General features: G+C 48.5%; 1 long non-coding RNA gene across 2 annotated transcripts; it reads left to right on the top strand.

Annotated features, from left to right (window-relative positions):
- Positions 1–259: 259 nt before the first annotated feature.
- Positions 260–4,864, top strand: LOC114020268. Of its 2 annotated transcripts, XR_003565117.3 has the most exons (4): positions 260–909; positions 985–1,148; positions 2,544–3,451; positions 3,598–4,864. It is a non-coding gene; the product is annotated as an uncharacterized LOC114020268 (long non-coding RNA). The 2 variants fall into 2 exon arrangements; XR_005223768.2 differs by having other exon boundaries at positions 2,544–4,864.
- Positions 4,865–7,424: the final 2,560 nt, after the last annotated feature.

Genomic DNA, 7,424 nt, shown 5'->3' on the forward strand with positions numbered 1-7,424 from the left:
CCCAGACCTGATGGGGGTAGGGTGCCTATCCTGCCGCCCTGCGCCCCCACCTCCTCCCAGAGCTGCCACGGCAGGGAGAGGCACCTCTCCCCACAGCCCAGCTGCTGCTGTGAGGAGAGAGAGCTTGGGGGAGTCCTCTCTCCCTGCCATAGCCCCAGGGCAGCCTGCACCCCAAACCCCTCATCCGTGGCCCCACCCCAGAGCCTGCACCCCCAGTCGGAGCTTAACTCCCACCCCAACCCAACCCTCTTCCCCAGCCCTGAGCCCCTTCCCACACTCCAAACCCCTCGGCTCCACCCCCACCCACATGAATTTTCTTATGTGCACCAATATGGAGGTCACACATCAGCTCCATATTGGTGCACTTAACAAAATTCATTCCTCACATGTCTGGGAAAAATTAGAGGGAACACTGCTTATATCCAGTTGTTAACCTGAAACTCAGAGTAAATACGCCAGCTACAATTCTGGTTTCAGCAGCAGGATGTTTTCACCCGTCAGGATCTATCACCTGGGGTTAGATAGAAGTTGGTGCGCCTCCCACCTCCCTTGTGTGGTGTAGTGGACAAAAGAGATAGAGGATTTTTCCAAAACAACAACAACAGATTTATTTAAGGGAAGTAACAACAGGAACAGAAAAAAATCATGAACCATAACCAAATAACAAGTGAGTTGTGGTTTAACAGAGGTGAGTATAAAACTCAGGCCCGAACTAACCAAAACCTTTGCAACAACTAAACAAAAGACAACAAAAGAATACCCCAAGATACTTTGCTGTCTCTAGGTTTTCTTAACCAACAGGAATGAGGTTAAGATGCATTTGTCTTCCCATGAGCCCGTGGATCACCTGTGATGTGGAAGCTGAAGTAGTGGGACCCGACGGTGAGAGCCCTCAGACTAGTCCCAAAGGTAAGATGTTGGAACTCAGGAACACGATGTTTAATGTAAATGACAAGATGTTAGTAGTCTTTAATTTCTTTACAGCTGCTGGTGATCTTGATCCAATTGCCTGGTCTGGTGGTTTGATCCAAAGACCGCACAAAAAAGACTGCACCTTGACTGTCTCTATAACGGACACCCCCCAAGCAATGGTTGCTCAGACTAATTTAATTTAATTTTTTTAAAGACGCACACAAAAAAGTTCTAAGGTAAGTAGCTCTACAGGAGCCAGTTGGAACTAAGTAGGACAAGTAGTAATGGGCTTAATTTGCAGCAAGGAAGATTTAGGTATTAGAAAAAACATGTTCTAACTAAAAGGGTAGTTAAGATCTGGAATAGTCTTCCAAGAAGTATCCTCATCATTGGAAGTTTTTGAGAAAAACTTGGACAAACACCTGTCAGGGATGGTCTAGGTTTACTTGGTCCCGTCACAGTGCAGAGGGCTGGATTTGATGACTTGTCAGGATCCATTCCAGCCCTATATTTCTATGATTCTGTGAATTCTGGTTATTAATTTCCACAAAATCTTTTATGACTTGTCATTGGTTGTGAATTAAATGTCAGAATTAATCTGAAATTATAAATAAAATTAAAGAAAACATACACAGAGAATAGAGGTGGAGAAGCCTGTTTAATATTAAAATCAGTCTCCCTGCATTGCATTGTCTCATAGATAGGGCCCTACCAAATTCACACCATGAAAAACACATCACAGACCACGAAATCTGGTCTCCCCCATGAAATCTGGTCTTTTGCATACTTTTACTCTATACTATAAAAGTACCCTATACTATAGAGTAAAAATATACAAAATTACACTGCATTTCTAACACTGGGGATCCCGACCCAAAAGGGGTTCATAAGGCTATTGTAGGGGGGGAAAGGTCACAGTATTGCCACCCTTACTTTTGTGCTGCTGCTAGCGGCAGTGCTGCTTTCAGAGCTGGGCAGCCGGCCAGCTGCCACTGCTCTCCGGCCACCCAGCTCTGAAGGCAGCACAGAAGTAAAGATGGCAATACCGTGACCCGCCTACAATAGCCTTGCAACTCCCGTTTGGGTCAGGACCCCCAGTTTGAGAAACACGGACTCTTAAGGGCTTTACATGTTTATATTTTGCTGTTGTAAAATACACATTCATGTTCGTTACAACAATGTGAAATTTAAGATTTAAATATCTGAAACCATGAAATTGAAGATTTTTAAAATGCTATGACCGTGAAATTTACAAAAATAGTCTGTGAATTTGGTAGGGACCTACTCATAGAATATTTTAAATGCTTTTTCAAGTCTAGTTTTAAATGCCCAAAGTGACTTCCATTACATCCCTTTGGAAACTCATTGAGGATTTCTTTTTTATTCAGACAAATTTCCCTTCACTTCATTTTTTCCCATTACTCTAATGATAAAGTGAACTTTATCAAAATGTGTTAAAGCCCTACATGGCAGTGTAATTTTTTTAAAACAGGAATTCAAGGTAACTGCTACATGTGGCAGAGTAATGTTTTTTAATTTTTCCAGCAGACCAAGAGATAAGTGATTTGGCCACAATAACAAATAAAATCAAAGGCCAGTGCAGATCTTAATATAAATGTCTTTTTGTTCAGATCTCACATTTTCAGATCTCAGAGAAGATAGAATCTAAGTGACACAACATATGAAGAGCAAGAACATCATAGTTGCTGCCACAGAAATATAATTGGTGGAGACCTGAAGTGAGAATGTATGATTATTGTAGCCACATTGAAAGAGGACATCAATGGTATAGTAAAAAAAAAATGGGAGAGTGTAAGGGGGACCATGTTTCCCTCATCGTCCTTGTGGAGGATGTTACTCCATTTCCTCCAAAACCGCTTGTGGTAACCAAGAAAAAACTCCAGTTGTGGTTGAAGATGCGGTTTGAGCTGTGACAACAAACACTTCTCTTTTTAGAGAAACAGCAATGTTTTTCCCCCAAGAGAGAATTTGTCTGACAGAGCTAGTTGTTCAAATGGCTATTGAATCAATGAGGAATAGATGTGTATATAGTTATTTTACTCTCAGGAGATTAATTCATTCACTCATTTACTCTCTGGGTACTGAACCTTTAAATATATGAGGAAATGCCAGCTTGTTGCAGAAGCAACTCTGAAGTATCTACTATTTTATTGTTCCGTTCAGATATAATCACTGTATTCTTTTTCCCATGGAGACTTTATTTTCTCTTTCTTTCTTTCTCTCTCTCTTTGAAATAAAAGTTGGTAGATTGTGGTATGCAGGTTTCACTCTTAACTGAATTTATGCCAGAGAAACTTCTGTCACAGAAAGACATGAAACAACCATACAGCCTTAACATAGGTGCTAATTATGTTTTACTTTAATTAGTCAGTAAAGCCACTGATAATTCTCTGAGAGTCCTGGACTGGGTTACTATTAGCAGGAAGCATCTCTTTTTGAACATTGACAGATCTGCCGACCACATGGAAGTGCACCCTAGCCACCAGAGTATCCCGACTGAAGTCTGAGACTCAGTGTGGTAGGACAATAGGGTTTTTCATTGCCTTTCATTAACACTGCTGGGGTGCTAGCTGGAGCTGTGTTTTAATTGTGCCTGCTGTTCATTTCTTCCTGCTTACTGTATCTTTTGTATATACTTTTAAACCTTGATCTGTTTATTTTCAGATAAAGAAGGAGGGATTTCCATGTTTGTATCCATTCCAGTTTGCTCAGCAGAAGACAGCACCAACTTAGTTTTAGCTATAGAGCCAGAAGATTTCACTGACTTGGAATGTACTAGTGAAGAATAAATCTAGTGGGGATACTGATTTGACCCTAGAATCACTAAGGGGCAAATCCAGTCCACTTCTCCATAGCCAAGGAGAGTCCATGTGCAGTCCCTGAGTGGCATGGAACCTTGTCCTGCATGAGCCCCCTGTTCAGTGATAAGGAGAGGCCAGAAAATCTGGTGTTACAAGGAACCTCCTATCTCTGCTCCTACACCCTTCCTGCATAGGAGCTGCACAAGTGTCCTGGCCATTGGGCTGCAGTAACCTTTGTGGAGCAGTTCAACAGCCACTCTACAGAGTGGAGGGAAGTATTTTTCTTTCCCTGCCCCACCAAACATCAGCACACCACCACAGGATTTTTTGGACAGTTGGCGTATTGTTTGTATTTTGAGCTTATTTTGTTTAGCTGGTTCATACCTTGGCGGAAGTGTGATTTCTGATTTTGATCCTGGAAACAATCAATAACTATGTGCTTGATTGTATATATTTATTTTGATTTATATTCACATCTGTGAAAAAAGGCACCTATTCCTGTCTATAAGGTTGACAATTCTTAAATAATACAGAAATGAAAAAGAATGTCCTGTAAATCCCCCTTCAGCCTCTAATCAGCATATTTACAGTAACCAACAACCCCAGAGCAAAAGTTTGGCATGTTGCCATTTAATTTTCTAGATAGGCCTCACAATCCCTCAAACTGATTGTCACACCGTCTGGAGTGGCGTATGACTGGAAGTGCCTACCTCAGTCTGTCCGAACAGGAGAGACACCCCAAGCTGGTGATATGTTCTATAATTAGATTTCACCAAGCCAGTAACAAATATGAACTCCTTGATCAAGCTAATAGGCTTATCATGGAGTCACAGACAGTCCCCTAAGACTCTCCGGTCTATCTTGCCACCCAAACAATCTGGACTTAGTGATAAATGGTCACTTTCACAAAAAAAAAAATCTCACAAATTTTAGGTTGCTTCCAGTTCCAAGAGACCAGGCACTTACCACAGATCAATTGGTACCCTAGATCTTATACCACAGACAATACTTATAGCCAATCCTGTGCGACAAAGTTCCTGCTCTACCTTGGTGGGTCTTGCGCTTATTGGTGGATTTGCTCTCCTTGGAGCTTCACGGCAACCCTCAGCTTGGCCGTTTTTCTGAACCCACAGTCCTCCTGTGTCTGACCAGGAGTTGGGAGGATTTGGGCGGAACCCAGGACCACCGCCTACTCTGGGTTCCAGCCCAGGGCCCTGTGGAATGCAGCTGTCTAGAGTGCCTCCTGGAACAGCTGTGCAACAGCTGCAACTCCCTGGGCTACTTCCCCATGGCCTCCTCCCAACACCTTCTTTATCCTCACCATAGGACCTTCCTCCTGGTGTCTGATAATGCTTGTACACCTCAGTCCTCCAACAGTCCGCGTTCTCACTCTCAGCTCCTCACACGCACACCACAAACTGAAGTGAGTTCCTTTTTAAAACCCAGGTGCCCTGATTAGCCTTGCTTAATTGATTCTAGCAGCTTCTTGATTGGCTGCAGGTGTTCTAATCAGCCTGTCTTAATTGTCTCCAGAAGGTTCCTGATTGTTCTGGACCCTTCCCTGTTACCTTACCCAGGGAAAAGGGACCTACTTAGCCTGCTCTCCTGCTGCTGCCCTCTGGCCTGGGCTTTCCTTGCTTTTTGCCCCTGCTTTCGGCTTCCCCCCCGACTAGGGCAGATGCTCTCCCCCCTTTCTTTTCTTTTCTTTTTGTTGTTTTTTTCCTCTTTCTCTGCTGTTGCTAGAGTGCTGGTCGGCTGCCAGCCGGCTGTTAGCCCCCCACCACCCGCCCTCAGACGCTGCTGCCGCTCCAGCTGAAACAACGCCCCCTGGGGGGGGGGCCTGCCGGCCCGCTTCCCCAGAGGGGGGGAGTGGAAGGACCCAGACCCAGCCGCTTGCTGTTTGCCTGCGGACCCGTCTCCGGTCGAGAGGACTCTTATCACTTGCTCCGGCATTTCTGGAATGCTGCTGCTGTAAAAAAGAAAGCCGGAACAGACAGAGAAAAAGCCGTCCACCGGAGGAACACTGCCCGGGGAATCTACAAATCGCCGTGGAGGGGGCCTAAGACTGAGTAACTTTCGAACTGTGCTCTTGTGTGGGGGGAAGCCTTGACTGTGTCTTAATTGTGTAGGGACACAGGGGGTGTGGCACGGAGCTGCCCCCCAATCCATCTGTGTCCTCCCAACCCCAACACTACTGTCCTCATCACTGCCCCCTCCATCGTCATTGCTGGCTGTTTAACATCTGCCTCTGGACTTAGCTGCTCGCCCTGATTCCACCGTGTGGGCCAGAAGCACCAGCCAACCAAACAGGACTCTCTGGACAAGCGTACGGTGGTTCATGTGCCCCCCACCCCCGAATTGTCCACCCCACAGCTTGTTCCTTTCTACCTGACCCCAACTCCTGTTAACCACCTGCCACCGCCCCGCTGGGGCATCAGCAATGGAGGGCACCGGGGTGACCTCCGCCGCTGCCATGCCCATCGCCTCCCCAGACTCTAGGGAAGCCCCACAGCCGGCAGGAAAGGCCAGGGCAAGAAGAAGGGGAAGGGCCCCGCTAAAACCACCGGGCCCTCCATGGCAGGGGCCACCCCCACTGCTGCGGTCCCGCCACCGACCATGGCGTCCTTCCCTGCTGCCCCCTCCACCAGCTCTGCAGGTGTCCCTTCCTTAGCTCCCAGGACGTACGCCCAGGCGGCGGCAGCCCCCCTGCCTGCCGCCTCATCATCTCTCCCGCCCATCGCCTCTGCCACCATCAATAGCGGCCAGGGCCCCTTTCCCGCCATGACAAGGAAGCACGGTGTCCGATGCCTCCTGGTGCCCGCCTCGCCCCACGTGGAGACCTACGTGTGGGCATTGGCGAGGGTGGTGGGGCCCTCGGCCATTGTGGCGGCCTCCAAAATGTACGGGAAGGTCGTCTTCTTCTTAGCATCGGAGGTTGCCGCCCAGGAAGCGGTGGAGAGGGGCCTGGCGGTGGAGGGGGGTATTTGTCCCACTAGAGCCGCTGGAGGACCTGGGCGTCCTCCTGGTCCTGACCTCTCTTCTTCCTTTTCTCCCCAATGCTGTCCTGCTACCTGCCCTTTCCACCCTGGGGAAACCTGTTTCTGTTATCAGCCCTCTCCCGTTGGGCTTCAAGGACCCCATCCTCCATCACATCTTTTCCTTCCGCCGGCAAGTGCAACTTTTACTGCCGTCGGCGGCACATAACGGAGTGGCGCTCGAAGCGTCCTTCCTAGTCCCCACCAGGGGGCCCATTACCGGGTGTACTTCTCCACGGGAGAAGCCCGGTGCTACGTCTGCCAGGCGTCGGGGCATGTCCGGAGGGACTGCCCCCTAGCCCGGCAAGGAGGGGCAGCTGGGATCCCCGAGACCTGGCAGGACATCGGCCCCGTCATTGCCGATGCCCCTGGCTGCCCGGTACCCAAACCCGCCCCCCCTCCTCTTCGGACCACCGCTACTCCTGCTCAGGCCCAAAGGGCACCTCCCCTACAATGCCCAGATGAGCGGGAGAGCCCCGCCCTTGCTGCTGACAATCTGGCGGGGCCTATGGAGGAGGGTGTGGCAGAGATACCACCAGGCATGGGAGAGAACCTGCCCCAGGGAGATTCCTCCCTCCCTTATGCTACCCCACCGTTCCCCCCCCCAAGCCCCTGAGCCATCGCCTTTACCCCCTGACACGACCCCTGCTAACCA

Source organism: Chelonia mydas, chromosome 1 (genome assembly GCF_015237465.2).
Source record: "Chelonia mydas isolate rCheMyd1 chromosome 1, rCheMyd1.pri.v2, whole genome shotgun sequence".
In the NCBI taxonomy this organism is placed as follows: Eukaryota; Metazoa; Chordata; order Testudines; family Cheloniidae; genus Chelonia; species Chelonia mydas.